This window comes from Drosophila biarmipes, unplaced genomic scaffold (assembly GCF_025231255.1).
Source record: "Drosophila biarmipes strain raj3 unplaced genomic scaffold, RU_DBia_V1.1 ptg000026l, whole genome shotgun sequence".
Classification (NCBI taxonomy): Eukaryota; Metazoa; Arthropoda; class Insecta; order Diptera; family Drosophilidae; genus Drosophila; species Drosophila biarmipes.
Window position 1 is genome coordinate 236,816 of NW_026114542.1, and position 18,786 is coordinate 255,601.

The following is an 18,786-nucleotide window of genomic DNA, read 5'->3' on the forward strand; positions in this document are numbered from 1 at the left end:
AAACTAAGTAAAACGTATGGATATTGAAAAATAAATGGATTATATTCATAAAATACGAATATTTCTTGCATTCTCTTGTTATATGAGAGAATATCATACGGAGCGGGTAGCCCCTAGTATAGTAAGCAGTCGAATGGGAGACAGCGTGTCCAAAAACACCTATAGGGAGGTGGTCGTTGGCGGACCTCTCCTCGTATTGGTCAAACTTATGATTTTGTCAATACTATATAAAACGCCAATCATATCCATATAAAAGTGAATACAGTATATGGATATGAATAAAAAACCATACATAAATAAAAAAAAAATATGTATAAAAAATTATACATATATTTATATTAAGCAATCGTATGGATGTGGCTTATAGGTATAATACCTATAAGGCATAATAATGTATAATATAGCAAATATACATATAAAAGTGCATGAATTGTATAGATATGGCATATAAGTGACATATTTATGAGAATAGCTAGTAGAATTTGCCCATACACTACTAGCGAAATGAGATATTTATACCTAGTGAGGGCGGCACTAGTACTATAAATTGTGGCAAAATAAATCTTATGCAAATGCATAGGATTTTGTCAATACCATACATAAACCGTATGGATATTGAGAAGTTAATAGATTACATCTATAATATGAGAAGTATTTTAGTATTCTTATTAAATAAGAGAATACTATAAGGGTGAGTGGCAAAGAGAATTGAATATACCCGAATGGGAGACAGCGTGTCCAAAAACTACTATAGGTGGTGTGGCAAATATGAGGAAGGCAATATATCCATATAATGAAAATAAAAGTGCGTTTTCTTATTATATAAGAGAACACTATATGGGTGAGTGGCAAAGTAAATTGAATATACCCGAATGGGAGACAGCGTGTCCAAAAACTACTATAGGTGGTGTGGCAAATATGAGGAAGGCAATATATCCATATAATGAAAATAAAAGTGCGTTTTCTTATTATATAAGAGAACACTATATGGGTGAGTGGCAAAGTAAATTGAATATACCCGAATGGGAGACAGCGTGTCCAAAAACTACTATAGGTGGTGTGGCAAATATGAGGAAGGCAATATATCCATATAATGAATATAAAAGTGCGTTGTCTTATTATATAAGAGAACACTATATGGGTGAGTGGCAAAGTAAATTGAATATACCCGAATGGGAGACAGCGTGTCCAAAAACTACTATAGGATGGTCAATGGGCCGGCCGTCTGCTATTGACATATGTCAGTAGAGAAGATATTATCCGTCAAATTTGTTTCTTTATTCATTTATTTGAATACGAGACTTGGCTCCGCGGTTAATATTTTAAGCCCAAAGATAATAACGTTGAAACAAAGGCCAAGTTTCTATTGTACATAGAATAACAAATTGTTTCCGAATTTTATCGTTAATTTTAGGAGGTAGGCTAACATGATTTATATTATATGTGTATTATTAAATAATAATAGTACATAAAAGTCTACCAAAGAAATATAAAAATGTAATTATGAATACATTTTCAATATTAATATCAACTTATATTGTTGATAATAAAAAATAGCTATTAAGAGAGTTATTTAAGAAATTATATAATATATAATAAAGAGTATATATATAAATAATATATAAGTATATATTATTTAAGAAATAAATATAGTAGTAATAATTATATATATACACTCGGTTCTATTTTATATATTACCAGAGACTTATATGGATATATATAGATAAATTTTAAATTTATCGTCAAAATACAAATGATTAACTCAATATCTTATATTGGTTAAACAAAAATTGTACATGTGTGGATACAATATATTATGTATGTCGAACAAAAATGATATTTTAGAATGAAATGTGCATATATAAAGAAAATATATGAAAAATAAATATTGTGTTTATAAAGAATATGATTCTTTTTGACATCAATAAAAACTTGTTATTATTAGTGGCGAAACAAGTATAAATTGGAAAACAAACGTATACGAATGCTATATAAAAATGGCCGTATTCGATAGAAATAAAATCTATAACAACATATATATTGCTAATTTCTATTCAAAAAATATGAATGAAATATGAATAAAAACATTATTCTGGTTGATCCTGCCAGTAGTTATATGCTTGTCTCAAAGATTAAGCCATGCATGTCTAAGTACACACGAATTAAAAGTGAAACCGCAAAAGGCTCATTATATCAGTTATGGTTCCTTAGATCGTTAGTTACTTGGATAACTGTGGTAATTCTAGAGCTAATACATGCAATTAAAACATGAACCTTATGGAACATGTGCTTTTATTAGGCTAAAACCAAGCGATCGCAAGATCGTTATATTGGTTGAACTCTAGATAACATGCAGATCGTATGGTCTTGTACCGACGACAGATCTTTCAAATGTCTGCCCTATCAACTTTTGATGGTAGTATCTAGGACTACCATGGTTGCAACGGGTAACGGGGAATCAGGGTTCGATTCCGGAGAGGGAGCCTGAGAAACGGCTACCACATCTAAGGAAGGCAGCAGGCGCGTAAATTACCCACTCCCAGCTCGGGGAGGTAGTGACGAAAAATAACAATACAGGACTCATATCCGAGGCCCTGTAATTGGAATGAGTACACTTTAAATCCTTTAACAAGGACCAATTGGAGGGCAAGTCTGGTGCCAGCAGCCGCGGTAATTCCAGCTCCAATAGCGTATATTAAAGTTGTTGCGGTTAAAACGTTCGTAGTTGAACTTGTGCTTCATACGGGTAGTACAACTTACAATTGTGGTTAGTACTATACCTTTATGTATGTAAGCGTATTACCGGTGGAGTTCTTACATGTGCTTAGATACTTGTATTTTTTCATATGTTCCTCCTATTTAAAAACCTGCATTAGTGCTCTTAAACGAGTGTTATTGTGGGCCGGTACAATTACTTTGAACAAATTAGAGTGCTTAAAGCAGGCTTCAAATGCCTGAATATTCTGTGCATGGGATAATGAAATAAGACCTCTGTTCTGCTTTCATTGGTTTTCAGATCAAGAGGTAATGATTAATAGAAGCAGTTTGGGGGCATTAGTATTACGACGCGAGAGGTGAAATTCTTGGACCGTCGTAAGACTAACTTAAGCGAAAGCATTTGCCAAAGATGTTTTCATTAATCAAGAACGAAAGTTAGAGGTTCGAAGGCGATCAGATACCGCCCTAGTTCTAACCATAAACGATGCCAGCTAGCAATTGGGTGTAGCTACTTTTATGGCTCTCTCAGTCGCTTCCCGGGAAACCAAAGCTTTTGGGCTCCGGGGGAAGTATGGTTGCAAAGCTGAAACTTAAAGGAATTGACGGAAGGGCACCACCAGGAGTGGAGCCTGCGGCTTAATTTGACTCAACACGGGAAAACTTACCAGGTCCGAACATAAGTGTGTAAGACAGATTGATAGCTCTTTCTCGAATCTATGGGTGGTGGTGCATGGCCGTTCTTAGTTCGTGGAGTGATTTGTCTGGTTAATTCCGATAACGAACGAGACTCAAATATATTAAATAGATATCTTCAGGATTATGGTGTTGAAGCTTATATAGCCTTCATTCATGGTGGCAGTAAAATGTTTATTGTGTTTGAATGTGTTTATATAAGTGGAGCCGTACCTGTTGGTTTGTCCCATTATAAGGACACTAGCTTCTTAAATGGACAAATTGCGTCTAGCAATAATGAGATTGAGCAATAACAGGTCTGTGATGCCCTTAGATGTCCTGGGCTGCACGCGCGCTACAATGAAAGTATCAACGTGTATTTCCTAGACCGAGAGGTCCGGGTAAACCGCTGAACCACTTTCATGCTTGGGATTGTGAACTGAAACTGTTCACATGAACTTGGAATTCCCAGTAAGTGTGAGTCATTAACTCGCATTGATTACGTCCCTGCCCTTTGTACACACCGCCCGTCGCTACTACCGATTGAATTATTTAGTGAGGTCTCCGGACGTGATCACTGTGACGCCTTGCGTGTTACGGTTGTTTCGCAAAAGTTGACCGAACTTGATTATTTAGAGGAAGTAAAAGTCGTAACAAGGTTTCCGTAGGTGAACCTGCGGAAGGATCATTAATGTTTTAATATCCTTACCGTTAATAAAATATTTGTTTATATTATAATAAATACATTATAGTATTACAAATAAAATATGAATTGCCAAAATGTATATGAGATCTATTATAGATCAAATGAAATTTCGAACAAGCAAATCGAAATAATGCAAATATTAAAATTATATATTGTATTTAATACATATGAGAGAAATTAATAAGCAGCCAAAGCAAACAAATAAAAATTCGAACAAGCAAATCGAATTATTAAAATAATAATATTAAATTATTATTGTATATCCTTACCGTTAATAAAATATTTGTTTATATTATAATAAATACATTATAATAATACAAATAAAATATGAATTGCCAAAATGTATATGAGATCTAATATAGATCAAATAAAATTTCGAACAAGCAAATCGAAATAATGCAAATATTAAAATTATATATTGTATTTAATACATATGAGAGAAATAATAAGCAGCCAAAGCAAACAAATAAAAATTCGAACAAGCAAATCGAATTATTAAAATAATAATATTAAATTATTATTGTATATCCTTACCGTTAATAAAATATTTGTTTATATTATAATAAATACATTATAGTAATACAAATAAAATATGAATTGCCAAAATGTATATGATCTAATATAGATCAAATGAAATTTCGAACAAGCAAATCGAAATAATGCAAATATTAAAATTATATATTGTATTTAATACATATGAGAGAAATAATAAGCAGCCAAAACAAACAAATAAAAATTCGAACAAGCAAATCGAATTATTAAAATAATAATATTAAATTATTATTGTATATAAACACAATTAAAATACTGTGTGTATATGGACCATAATATACACGCGTTGCGATATGTATTGTTCATCTCAGTTATGCGCATACATTGGATAATGCAACAACCTAAAATGTACAATGTTGTACCTGGTTTTATACAGGTTAATGTTTTATATAAATTTCAATTTATATCGCTAAAAAAGTATTAATATATATATATATATATTTATTTACAATAAATGCAATTTAAAAAGAAATACTTTGATATATATTGGTTATATAAAACTAAGACATTTCGCAGCATTCGTTTTAGGTATAAAAATAAATTTATTGAAGGAATTGATATATGCCAGTAAAATGGTGTATTTTTAATTTCTTTCAATAAAAACATATTTGACAAAATTAAGAAACCAATTTATAAAACTCTAAGCGGTGGATCACTCGGCTCATGGGTCGATGAAGAACGCAGCAAACTGTGCGTCATCGTGTGAACTGCAGGACACATGAACATCGACATTTTGAACGCATATCGCAGTCCATGCTGTTATGTACTTTAATTAATTTTATAGTGCTGCTTGGACTACATATGGTTGAGGGTTGTAAGACTATGCTAATTAAGTTGCTTATACAAATTTTATAATGAAATTTTATAAGCATATGGTATATTATTGGATAATAATAATTTAATTATTTTATTCATAATATTAAAAAATATATGAAAAACATTATCTCACATTAGTAAATAATTTGAATGTGAAAAACGAAGAGAAATATTTTCTTTTTCAATCAAATGATACTGAGAAATGTCTAGCATAAAAATTTATCTAGAATTGTCTCTTATTAATGATTAGAAAATAGAAAACCGTTGACAATATTATTGTTCTTCGTTGATTCGTTAAATCAAACAAATGCCATTTATATACAGATATTATTAATATAACGAATTTAATAAAATGTTTTATCATTATATATAAAGAATTAATTGCATATAAAAGTTATACACAACCTCAACTCATATGGGACTACCCCCTGAATTTAAGCATATTAATTAGGGGAGGAAAAGAAACTAACAAGGATTTTCTTAGTAGCGGCGAGCGAAAAGAAATCAGTTCAGCACTAAGTCACTTTGTCTATATGGCAAATGTGAGATGCAGTGTATGGAGCGTCAATATTCTAGTATGAGAAATTAACGATTTAAGTCCTTCTTAAATGAGGCCATTTACCCATAGAGGGTGCCAGGCCCGTATAACGTTAATGATTACTAGATGATGTTTCCAAAGAGTCGTGTTGCTTGATAGTGCAGCACTAAGTGGGTGGTAAACTCCATCTAAAACTAAATATAACCATGAGACCGATAGTAAACAAGTACCGTGAGGGAAAGTTGAAAAGAACTCTGAATAGAGAGTTAAACAGTACGTGAAACTGCTTAGAGGTTAAGCCCGATGAACCTGAATATCCGTTATGGAAAATTCATCATTAGAATTGTAATATTTAAACAATATTATGATAATAGTGTGCATTTTTTCCATATAAGGACATTGTAATCTATTAGCATACCAAATTTATCATAAAATATAACTTATAGTTTATTCAAATTAATTTGCTTGCATTTTAACACAGAATAAATGTTATTAATTTGATAAAGTGCTGATAGATTTATATGAATACAGTGCGTTAATTTTTCGGAATTATATAATGGCATAATTATCATTGATTTTTGTGTTTATTATATGCACTTGTAGGATTAACAATGCGAAAGATTCAGGATACCTTCGGGACCCGTCTTGAAACACGGACCAAGGAGTCTAACATATGTGCAAGTTATTGGGATATAAACCTAATAGCGTAATTAACTTGACTAATAATGGGATTAGTTTTTTAACTATTTATAGCTAATTAACACAATCCCGGGGCGTTCTATATAGTTATGTATAATGATATTTATATTATTTATGCCTCTAACTGGAACGTACCTTGAGCATATATGCTGTGACCCGAAAGATGGTGAACTATACTTGATCAGGTTGAAGTCAGGGGAAACCCTGATGGAAGACCGAAACAGTTCTGACGTGCAAATCGATTGTCAGAATTGAGTATAGGGGCGAAAGACCAATCGAACCATCTAGTAGCTGGTTCCTTCCGAAGTTTCCCTCAGGATAGCTGGTGCATTTTAATATTATATAAAATAATCTTATCTGGTAAAGCGAATGATTAGAGGCCTTAGGGTCGAAACGATCTTAACCTATTCTCAAACTTTAAATGGGTAAGAACCTTAACTTTCTTGATATGAAGTTCAAGGTTATGATATAATGTGCCCAGTGGGCCACTTTTGGTAAGCAGAACTGGCGCTGTGGGATGAACCAAACGTAATGTTACGGTGCCCAAATTAACAACTCATGCAGATACCATGAAAGGCGTTGGTTGCTTAAAACAGCAGGACGGTGATCATGGAAGTCGAAATCCGCTAAGGAGTGTGTAACAACTCACCTGCCGAAGCAACTAGCCCTTAAAATGGATGGCGCTTAAGTTGTATACCTATACATTACCGCTAAAGTAGATGATTTATATTACTTGTAATATAAATTTTGAAACTTTAGTGAGTAGGAAGGTACAATGGTATGCGTAGAAGTGTTTGGCGTAAGCCTGCATGGAGCTGCCATTGGTACAGATCTTGGTGGTAGTAGCAAATAATCGAATGAGACCTTGGAGGACTGAAGTGGAGAAGGGTTTCGTGTGAACAGTGGTTGATCACGAGTTAGTCGGTCCTAAGTTCAAGGCGAAAGCCGAAAATTTTCAAGTAAAATACAAATGCCAAACAAATATATATATTATATAAAATCTAGCTAAATTAATATACTTGAATAATTTTGAACGAAAGGGAATACGGTTCCAATTCCGTAACCTGTTGAGTATCCGTTTGTTATTAAATATGGGCCTCGTGCTCATCCTGGCAACAGGAACGACCATAAAGAAGCCGTCGAGAGATATCGGAAGAGTTTTCTTTTCTGTTTTATAGCCGTACTACCATGGAAGTCTTTCGCAGAGAGATATGGTAGATGGGCTAGAAGAGCATGACATATACTGTTGTGTCGATATTTTCTCCTCGGACCTTGAAAATTTATGGTGGGGACACGCAAACTTCTCAACAGGCCGTACCAATATCCGCAGCTGGTCTCCAAGGTGAAGAGTCTCTAGTCGATAGAATAATGTAGGTAAGGGAAGTCGGCAAATTAGATCCGTAACTTCGGGATAAGGATTGGCTCTGAAGATTGAGATAGTCGGGCTTGATTGGGAAACAATAACATGGTTTATGTGCTCGTTCTGGGTAAATAGAGTTTCTAGCATTTATGTTAGTTACTTGTTCCCCGGATAGTTTAGTTACGTAGCCAATTGTGGAACTTTCTTGCTAAAATTTTTAAGAATACTAATTGGGTTAAACCAATTAGTTCTTATTAATTATAACGATTATCAATTAACAATCAATTCAGAACTGGCACGGACTTGGGGAATCCGACTGTCTAATTAAAACAAAGCATTGTGATGGCCCTAGCGGGTGTTGACACAATGTGATTTCTGCCCAGTGCTCTGAATGTCAAAGTGAAGAAATTCAAGTAAGCGCGGGTCAACGGCGGGAGTAACTATGACTCTCTTAAGGTAGCCAAATGCCTCGTCATCTAATTAGTGACGCGCATGAATGGATTAACGAGATTCCTACTGTCCCTATCTACTCAGTCGGTGTTAGATTGCTCGTGCGAACAGACGTGTTTTCCGTACGCTCCACGAGTGTAGCCAATATTGACTGATAGAGACCAGATACGAAGCTAGAAACAGCACGAAAATTCGTGTTTTGTGCCTGCGAACCCAGTGCGCGTGTTTTCCCTGTGTAAAAGTGGTGAAATCGGGTGAAATTGGGTTTTTTCCCATTGGAAATTTTCCATTGCGCCACGTGTGTCACGAGAGAGGCGCTCTCTTGAGAGAGGCGTTAGGCTTATTTAGGCACATTTTGCCTAAAACAGCTGTGCGGTTTGTGTCATCGCTAAACTTTTATCAGCTGATCAGCTGATAGAGCTTTCCGACCAGCTGATAATAAAGGGGTAAGTCCTTGGTGGAAAAGCTTTTGGGTTGGAACTGCCGATAACCGGCGGATGGCGCCACCCAAAATGGATGTTGGAGATTCTGGCAGTGAGAGTGCTAGTAGTAGGGGAAGCAGTGGGGGCAGAGGACGACCCAGAGGTAAGCGCAATAAAGCGCCGCTGAGGGACGCCTCTAGGTGCAAGTTGATGGCACTGGATGCAACTGCCGCTGACACTGCGACAGCCCCTGCCGCTGCTGCTGCCGCTGCCGCTGCCCCTGCTGCTGCCGCTGCCGCTGCCCCTGTCGCTGCCCTTGCCGCAGCCCCTGCCGCTCCCGCAGCCCCCGCCGCTGCTGCATCCTATGCTGAACACGAGAAGACCTTCGTTGCACCAGCCAGTCCTCTAAAATCCTTCTCGGATAGGGAGTGGAGAGGTAATGGTGCCGTCGCTGCCGAGATGGGGGACATCCGATCGGAGATCGGTAGGATGTTCATGGTCTCCTATGCCAACCCGGCCACAAATGTGAAGGTACAGTCCGTAGCCAACCGCTACGAGGAGGTTGTTGCAGCCCTCCTTATACGGATTGGAGTGCTTGAGGACCGCCTTAAGAAGCAGACACCGGTTGCCTCGGCCGTCTCATACGCAGCCGCCGCTGCTAGAGGCGCGCACCTTATCGCCTCACCTGCTGCCCCTGTCGCCCCCTATGCCCCTGTAGCCGCACCGCGGAAAATCCGGGAGACCTGGTCGGCAGTCGTTGCATGTGATGATCCGGCCTTATCAGGGAGGCAAATTGCGGACAAGGTCCGCAAAGAGGTAGCGCCTGCTTTGGGCGTCAGAGTGCATGAGGTGCGAGAGTTGAAGCGGGGCGGCGCGATTATTCGCACGCCATCGCAGGCGGAGATGTCGAAAATCGTTGCCTCCGCAAAATTCGCTGAGGTGGGCCTTAAGGTGTCCAAAAACACTGCCGCAAAACCCAGGGTGACGGTACAGGATGTGGACACCACTGTGACGCCGGATGAGTTCATGATGGAGTTAAAAGAGAAAAACTTCGAGGAGATGTCGCTGAAGGAGTTCCAGAAGGCGGTAGTCCTGGCGACCAAGCCCTGGTCAGCAGCTAACAGCGCCACTATAAACGTGACGCTGGAAGTAGATGATCAGGCGTTGGCCGTTCTCGAAAGCGGGAGGGTGTATATCAAGTGGTTCTCTTACCGCTGCCGCTCTCAAGTGCGCACCTATGCGTGCCACCGATGCCTTGGTTTTGACCACAAAGTCAGCGAGTGTCGGTACGCTAGAGAAAACCAGGTCTGCCGCCAGTGCGGACAGAACGACCACGTCGCGGCGAAGTGCAAAAATGCGGTGGACTGCCGTAACTGCCGCCATAAAGGGCTACCCTCGGGGCACTATATGCTCTCGGGTGGATGCCCGATATATAGCGCTGTGCTAGCCAGGGTGCAAGCTAGACATTAACATGTTCAGCTTCATCCAAGCGAATTGTGGTCGAGGCCGTTGCGCTGTCATCGAGCTTGCAAAGCGGATGAGAGATGCTGGCCACCTGTTCGCACTCATTCAGGAGCCCTATGTGGACGCAGGCAAGCGTCTCACTGGACTCCCTGGAGGCATGAGAATCTTCGCTGACAAAAGGAAGAAAGCTGCCATCATCGTGGACGACCCGTCTGCCATCTGCATGCCCATCGAGACATTGACGACGGATTATGGAGTGTGCGTGAGTGTCACAGGAAAATACGGCACCATTTTTCTGTCCTCCGTATACTGCCAGTACTCAGCTGCCCTGCAGCCCTACACTGACTACCTGGATACGGTTCTGCTGCTAGCCAGCAGGACACCGACAATCCTCGGACTTGATGCGAATGCGGTTTCCCCGATGTGGTTCAGCAAAACTCCAGCTAACTCTGGAGACCGTCTGAATCGCGAACGGGGACAGCACATGGACGAGTGGATCATCGCAAGCGGTGTCTGTGTGCTTAATACGGCCAGCCAGGTGTTCACGTTCGATAATCACCGCTCCAGAAGTGATATCGACGTGACCTTCACCAACGAAGCAGCGCGTGTGTGGGCAACATACGAATGGAGAGTTGACTTCTGGGAGCTGAGTGACCACAACATCATCACTGTTGAGGTTACTCCAGATCCAAGCAGTACTGTTGAGAGCCTAGCTCCGGTACCGCAATGGAGGCTCTCCAATGCAAGTTGGCGAAGATTCAGAGTAGAACTAAGGGATGTAGCTGAATGTCTCGAGGAACTGGAGGAATCGCCGTTGGATGATCATGTGTCAGCCCTTCGCTCCATCGTACACGAAGTGTGCGACAGGGTAATAGGGCGCAGGATACCTGCAGCAAGGGGAAACGTAATATGGTGGAATCCTGAACTGAGTACCAAGCGCCAAGAGGTCAGGAGACTGAGGCGCAGGCTGCAGGCAGCTCGTCGGAGTGGCACCGGCGATGTTGAGCGACTTGCCGCTGGATTAAGGCTTGCCTCAGGCCAGTATAAGAAGCTTATCCTGATGACAAAGGAACAAAACTGGCGGGACTTCGTGGGACGGCACAAGGATGATCCATGGGGGCACGCCTACCGAATATGCCGAGGCCGGAAAAAGACAACCGATCTTGGATGTCTTAGGTCGAACGGCGCGCTACTTACGACATGGCACGACTGCGCAGATATACTCCTCCGCAACTTCTTCCCTGTTGCGGAATCCACAGTGCGTGAGGGTATAACTCCTGCTGCTCCACCGACCCTCGAAGCCTTCGAGGTGGCAACCAGCGTCGCGAAGCTGAGAAGCCGGCGATCGCCGGGAATGGACGGCATCACGGGTGGGATCGTCAAGGAGGTATGGCGTGCTATCCCTCAGCACCTGACGAAGTTGTACTCTCGATGCCTCTCGGAAGGATATTTTCCTGCCGAGTGGAAACACCCGAGAGTGATACCGCTGGTAAAGGGGCCAGATAAGGACAGGAGCGATCCTGCCTCTTATCGTGGCATATGCCTTTTGCCAGTGTTCGGAAAGGTGCTGGAAGGGATCATGGTGAATCGACTGAAGGATGTGCTACCGGATGGCTGCAGATGGCAATTTGGATTTCGGCCTGGACGCTGCGTTGAGGATGCGTGGATGCACGCTAAAAACACCGTTTCCACCAGCCGCGAGAGGAGGGTGCTGGGAATCTTTGTTGATTTCAAGGGTGCCTTCGACAATGTTGAGTGGAACGCGGTGCTGGATCGGCTTATCGACGTCGGCTGTCGAGAGATAGACTTGTGGAAAAGTTATTTCTCCGGTCGAAGTGCCAGTATCATCAGCAGTTACGAAGCGGCCACAGTGTCGGTTACACGGGGCTGCCCGCAAGGGTCCGTCAGTGGTCCATTTATTTGGAACCTACTGATGGATGTGCTGCTTCAGCGCCTGGAGCCACATTGTGCTCTGAGCGCGTTTGCAGATGACTTGCTACTTTTCGTCGATGGGAATTCCCGTGCCGATCTGGAGCGAAAGGGTGAGCAGTTGATGGACATCGTGGGAGCCTGGGGAGCTGAGGTTGGAGTGAGTGTGTCAACCAGCAAGACGGCAATCATGTTGCTGAAAGGGAATCTTTCAGACACTAGGAGACCGACGGTACGGTTTGCTGGAGCAAGCCTGCCATACGTCACCAAATGCCGGTACCTTGGCATCTTAGTCGGCGAGCGGATGAGCTTTCTCCCGCATATCTCTGCTCTCAGAGATCGGCTGGCTGGAGTTGCCGGAGGGCTAGCACGGGTGCTCCGAGTCGATTGGGGGCTCAGCTCCCGTGCTAAGAGGACGATATACAGCGGACTCATGGTCCCCTGTGCACTCTTCGGTGCCTCGGTCTGGTACAAGGCGGCGAGCAAGGGCAAGTCCTTAAGACTCCTCACCTCGTGCCAGAGGACCATCCTATTAGGATGCCTACCGGTATGCCGCACAGTGTCCACGGTGGCACTGCAGGTGCTTGCTGGTGCTCCTCCAATGGATTTAGATGCTCACAGGATGGCAGTGAAGTTTAAGCTCAGAAAGCACGTTCCCCTGGACGAGAGCGACTGGCTCTATGGACAGGACTTGTCTGTGTTGGACTGGAAATCCAAGATGGCTCTGCTAGACGAATGTCTGCTAAATGAGTGGCAACTCAGATGGGACCAAGCGGCTCACGGTTTTGTGACTCGCCAGTTTTTCCCAGAGGCAGCGTTCGTCTACAAGAGGAAGGACTTTGTCTTCACCTTAAGAGCCGGATTCTTGCTGACAGGACACGGGTCGTTCAACGCTTTCCTCCATGGTAGAACCCTCAGCACCACAACCGCATGCTCATGTGGAGAGGAGAGTGAGGACTGGCTTCACGTACTATGTGAGTGCCGCCTCTATAGCGATTTGCGTGACTTGGATGCCCTTGGCATTGTTCGAGTCCAAGAACGATGGAACGTCGCAGGAGTAGTCGAGACCCCAGAACGGATGCGTCTCCTAGGAGCTTTTGCTGATGCTGCCTTCTCGAGGCGTAGGATGGAAGCGACGAGGGATGAACCGCAGGCGCCGGGACAATAGTCCCAAAACCCCCTTGCCGTGTGGCAACGGCGAAGAATACTGCCACAGCTTGTCATTGCTTGTCGTAGGAGGCGACTAATATGACATGGTTGCCCCATCCGAGCTTGTCGGAGCTGAAGGGGTGAGGCCCACCGAGCCTGAAATTTCGGTGCCACGGGTTGAGTGGTTCTCCAAGGCTACTCATTGAGGTCGGCCCCCTAGTGGGAGTTTCGTGGTGGCTGTGGTTGACACCTATATCGCGGGTAGAGTCCCCGGGCTCGACGTGGATGTTGCGTTAATACAACTCGGGTGCTGCGACCCAAAGAACAGTAGAGATTTTAGATAGATCTCGCCCCTATGCAAGGGGGAGTGCTTGCCCGACAAGCAAGTACTTAAATTGCTACTGGGGTGGTTGCTATGTACATAGCTATAGCTTCTAGTCCAGGGCGTTGGTTTGGCGCTTAACCCAGACCCCTGCATTATATACTCCCTTGTGGGTATATTAGAATGCCGTGGCTGTAATCCCTTCAGTGCGGAACACGTCACGTTAAATAAGTTCGGAGGGATCCGAGACACACCTGTCCCTATCTACTATCTAGCGAAACCACAGCCAAGGGAACGGGCTTGGAATAATTAGCGGGGAAAGAAGACCCTTTTGAGCTTGACTCTAATCTGGCAGTGTAAGGAGACATAAGAGGTGTAGAATAAGTGGGAGATATTAGACCTCGGTTTGGTATCGCCAATGAAATACCACTACTCTTATTGTTTCCTTACTTACTTGATTAAATGGAACGTGTATCATTTCCTAGCCATTATACGGATATATTTATTATATCTTATGGTATTGGGTTTTGATGCAAGCTTCTTGATCAAAGTATCACGAGTTTGTTATATAATCGCAAACAAATTCTTTAATAAAACGGTGCATTTATGTATTTTTGATTTGAAAATTTGGTATAACTCCAATTACTCAGGTATGATCCAATTCAAGGACATTGCCAGGTAGGGAGTTTGACTGGGGCGGTACATCTCTCAAATAATAACGGAGGTGTCCCAAGGCCAGCTCAGTGCGGACAGAAACCACACATAGAGCAAAAGGGCAAATGCTGACTTGATCTCGGTGTTCAGTACACACAGGGACAGCAAAAGCTCGGCCTATCGATCCTTTTGGTTTAAAGAGTTTTTAACAAGAGGTGTCAGAAAAGTTACCATAGGGATAACTGGCTTGTGGCGGCCAAGCGTTCATAGCGACGTCGCTTTTTGATCCTTCGATGTCGGCTCTTCCTATCATTGTGAAGCAAAATTCACCAAGCGTTGGATTGTTCACCCATGCAAGGGAACGTGAGCTGGGTTTAGACCGTCGTGAGACAGGTTAGTTTTACCCTACTAATGACAAAACGTTGTTGCGACAGCATTCCTGCGTAGTACGAGAGGAACCGCAGGTACGGACCAATGGCACAATACTTGTTCGAGCGAACAGTGGTATGACGCTACGTCCGTTGGATTATGCCTGAACGCCTCTAAGGTCGTATCCGTGCTGGACTGCAATGATAAATAAGGGGCAATTTGCATTGTATGGCTTCTAAACCATTTAAAGTTTATAATTTACTTTTTAAACGACAATGGATGTGATGCCAATGTAATTTGTAACATAGTAAATTGGGAGGATCTTTGATCACCTGATGCCGCGCTAGTTACATATAAAAGCATTATTTAATACAATGACAAAGCCTAGAATCAATTGTAAACGACTTTTGTAACAGGCAAGGTGTTGTAAGTGGTTGAGCAGCTGCCATACTGCGATCCACTGAAGCTTATCCTTTGCTTGATGATTCGATAATAAAATTGCATAATTTATTTGTTGTGTTGAACTTCTTATATAAAGTTCAACCAACAATCTATTTGTATGCATTGATTGTTTGCTTGGCTTTGTGGCGAATTTTTAATCCTTTATATATTACATTCCTAAGGTCTAGATTTTCAAGTAAGAGACCAATTTGATTAACATATCAATATAAGTACAACTCGACCATCTAATAATAACAATATGAATCGTCATCTTATTAGTGACGCGAAGATTGGCAAACATATAATATAAAAATATTCCTAAGGTCTAGATTTTCAAGTAAGAGACCAATTTGATTAACATATCAATATAAGTACAACTCGACCATCTAATAATAACAATATGAATCGTCATCTTATTAGTGACGCGAAGATTGGCAAACATATAATATAAAAATATTCCTAAGGTCTAGATTTTCAAGTAAGAGACCAATTTGATTAACATATCAATATAAGTACAACTCGACCATCTAATAATAACAATATGAATCGTCATCTTATTAGTGACGCGAAGATTGGCAAACATATAATATAAAAATATTCCTAAGGTCTAGATTTTCAAGTAAGAGACCAATTTGATTAACATATCAATATAAGTACAACTCGACCATCTAATAATAACAATATGAATCGTCATCTTATTAGTGACGCGAAGATTGGCAAACATATAATATAAAAATATTCCTAAGGTCTAGATTTTCAAGTAAGAGACCAATTTGATTAACATATCAATATAAGTACAACTCGACCATCTAATAATAATATGAATCGTCATCTTATTAGTGACGCGAAGATTGGCAAACATATAATATAAAAATATTCCTAAGGTCTAGATTTTCAAGTAAGAGACCAATTTGATTAACATATCAATATAAGTACAACTCGACCATCTAATAATAACAATATGAATCGTCATCTTATTAGTGACGCGAAGATTGGCAAACATATAATATAAAAATATTCCTAAGGTCTAGATTTTCAAGTAAGAGACCAATTTGATTAACATATCAATATAAGTACAACTCGACCATCTAATAATAACAATATGAATCGTCATCTTATTAGTGACGCGAAGATTGGCAAACATATAATATAAAAATATTCCTAAGGTCTAGATTTTCAAGTAAGAGACCAATTTGATTAACATATCAATATAAGTACAACTCGACCATCTAATAATAACAATATGAATCGTCATCTTATTAGTGACGCGAAGATTGGCAAACATATAATATAAAAATATTCCTAAGGTCTAGATTTTCAAGTAAGAGACCAATTTGATTAACATATCAATATAAGTACAACTCGACCATCTAATAATAACAATATGAATCGTCATCTTATTAGTGACGCGAAGATTGGCAAACATATAATATAAAAATATTCCTAAGGTCTAGATTTTCAAGTAAGAGACCAATTTGATTAACATATCAATATAAGTACAACTCGACCATCTAATAATAACAATATGAATCGTCATCTTATTACTGACGCGAAGATTGGCAAACATATAATATACAAATATTCCTAAGGTCTAGATTTTCAAGTAAGAGACCAATTTGATTAACATATCAATATAAGTACAACTCGACCATCTAATAATAACAATATGAATCGTCATCTTATTAGTGACGCGAAGATTGGCAAACATATAATATAAAAATATTCCTAAGGTCTAGATTTTCAAGTAAGAGACCAATTTGATTAACATATCAATATAAGTACAACTCGACCATCTAATAATAACAATATGAATCGTCATCTTTTTAGTGACGCGAAGATTGGCAAACATATAATATAAAAATATTCCTAAGGTCTAGAATCTTAAGCAATAGACCAATTCAACTAAGAGTTGACATATAAAAATATGTTCCTTTTAATGTTAGCAAAATTTTATCGTCACATACTGTTAGTGACGCGAACGTTTTTTTCTCCATGTTTATATGAATGTTTATTCAAAGGTAGAAAGGCAGGATCGTTATTTTATAAGTGAAGCGATAAAAAAATATTATGCAATAGGACATCTATTTATAAATATTTTTAAGTCTTAGAAATTCAAGTAAAGAGATTCAAGAAATTCATTCAACTTAGAGCGCACATATAATTAAAACTATTCCTGAGGTTTAGAAACCAAATTAAATAAAGAGGACATATAAACGTATGTGGTATTTTGATGGTAGTAAAAATGTATCGCGATATTATTAGTGACGCGACCAATTTTTATACTCTTTGCTCCATGTGCAAATATATCTAGTGTTTAGATAGTCAATTAAAAATGACAATTTTAACTAAAAGACTTAAAAAAGTGTTTGTCAAACTTATAATTTTGTCAATACTATATAAAACGCCAATCATATCCTTATAAAAGTAAATACGGTATATGGTTATAAATACAAAACCATATATAAATAAAAAAATGAAATCGTATGTATATGGCTTATAGGTATAATACCTATAAGGCATAATAATGTATAATATTAGCAAATATACATATAAAAGTGCATAAATTGTATAGATATGGCATAAAGAAGGCATTTATGAGAATAGCTAGTAGAATTTGCCCATACACTACTAGCGAAATGAGATATTTATACCTAGTGAGGGCGGCACTAGTACTATAAATTGTGGCAAAATAAATCTTATGCAAATGCATAGGATTTTGTCAATACCGTACAAAAAACTAAGTAAAACGTATGGATATTGAAAAATAAATGGATTATATTCATAAAATACGAATATTTCTTGCATTCTCTTGTTATACGAGAGAATATCATACGGAGCGGGCAGCCCCTAGTATAGTAAGCAGTCGAATGGGAGACAGCGTGTCCAAAAACACCTATAGGGAGGTGGTCGTTGGCGGACCTCTCCTCGTATTGGTCAAACTTATGATTTTGTCAATACTATATAAAACGCCAATCATATCCATATAAAAGTGAATACAGTATATGGATATGAATAAAAAACCATACATAAATAAAAAAAAATATGTATAAAAAATTATACATATATTTATATTAAGCAATCGTATGGATGTGGCTTATAGGTATAATACCTATAAGGCATAATAATGTATAATATAGCAAATATACATATAAAAGTGCATGAATTGTATAGATATGGCATATAAGTGACATATTTATGAGAATAGCTAGTAGAATTTGCCCATACACTACTAGCGAAATGAGATATTTATACCTAGTGAGGGCGGCACTAGTACTATAAATTGTGGCAAAATAAATCTTATGCAAATGCATAGGATTTTGTCAATACCATACATAAACCGTATGGATATTGAGAAGTTAATAGATTACATCTATAATATGAGAAGTATTTTAGTATTCTTATTAAATAAGAGAATACTATAAGGGTGAGTGGCAAAGAGAATTGAATATACCCGAATGGGAGACAGCGTGTCCAAAAACTACTATAGGTGGTGTGGCAAATATGAGGAAGGCAATATATCCATAT

General features: G+C 39.5%; 2 non-coding genes and 1 pseudogene across 2 annotated transcripts; all 3 read left to right on the forward strand.

The window, feature by feature from the left end:
* The first annotated feature begins 2,089 nt into the window (after positions 1-2,089).
* LOC127012186 (small subunit ribosomal RNA) lies at positions 2,090-4,081 on the forward strand. Its single transcript, XR_007765712.1, has one exon. It is a non-coding gene; the product is annotated as a small subunit ribosomal RNA (ribosomal RNA).
* Positions 4,082-5,284: 1,203 nt separating this feature from the next.
* Positions 5,285-5,463, forward strand: LOC127012168 (5.8S ribosomal RNA). Its single transcript, XR_007765694.1, has one exon. It is a non-coding gene; the product is annotated as a 5.8S ribosomal RNA (ribosomal RNA).
* A 402-nt stretch (positions 5,464-5,865) lies between these two features.
* On the forward strand, positions 5,866-15,310 carry LOC127012198 (large subunit ribosomal RNA; annotated as a pseudogene).
* The last annotated feature ends 3,476 nt before the right edge of the window (positions 15,311-18,786 follow it).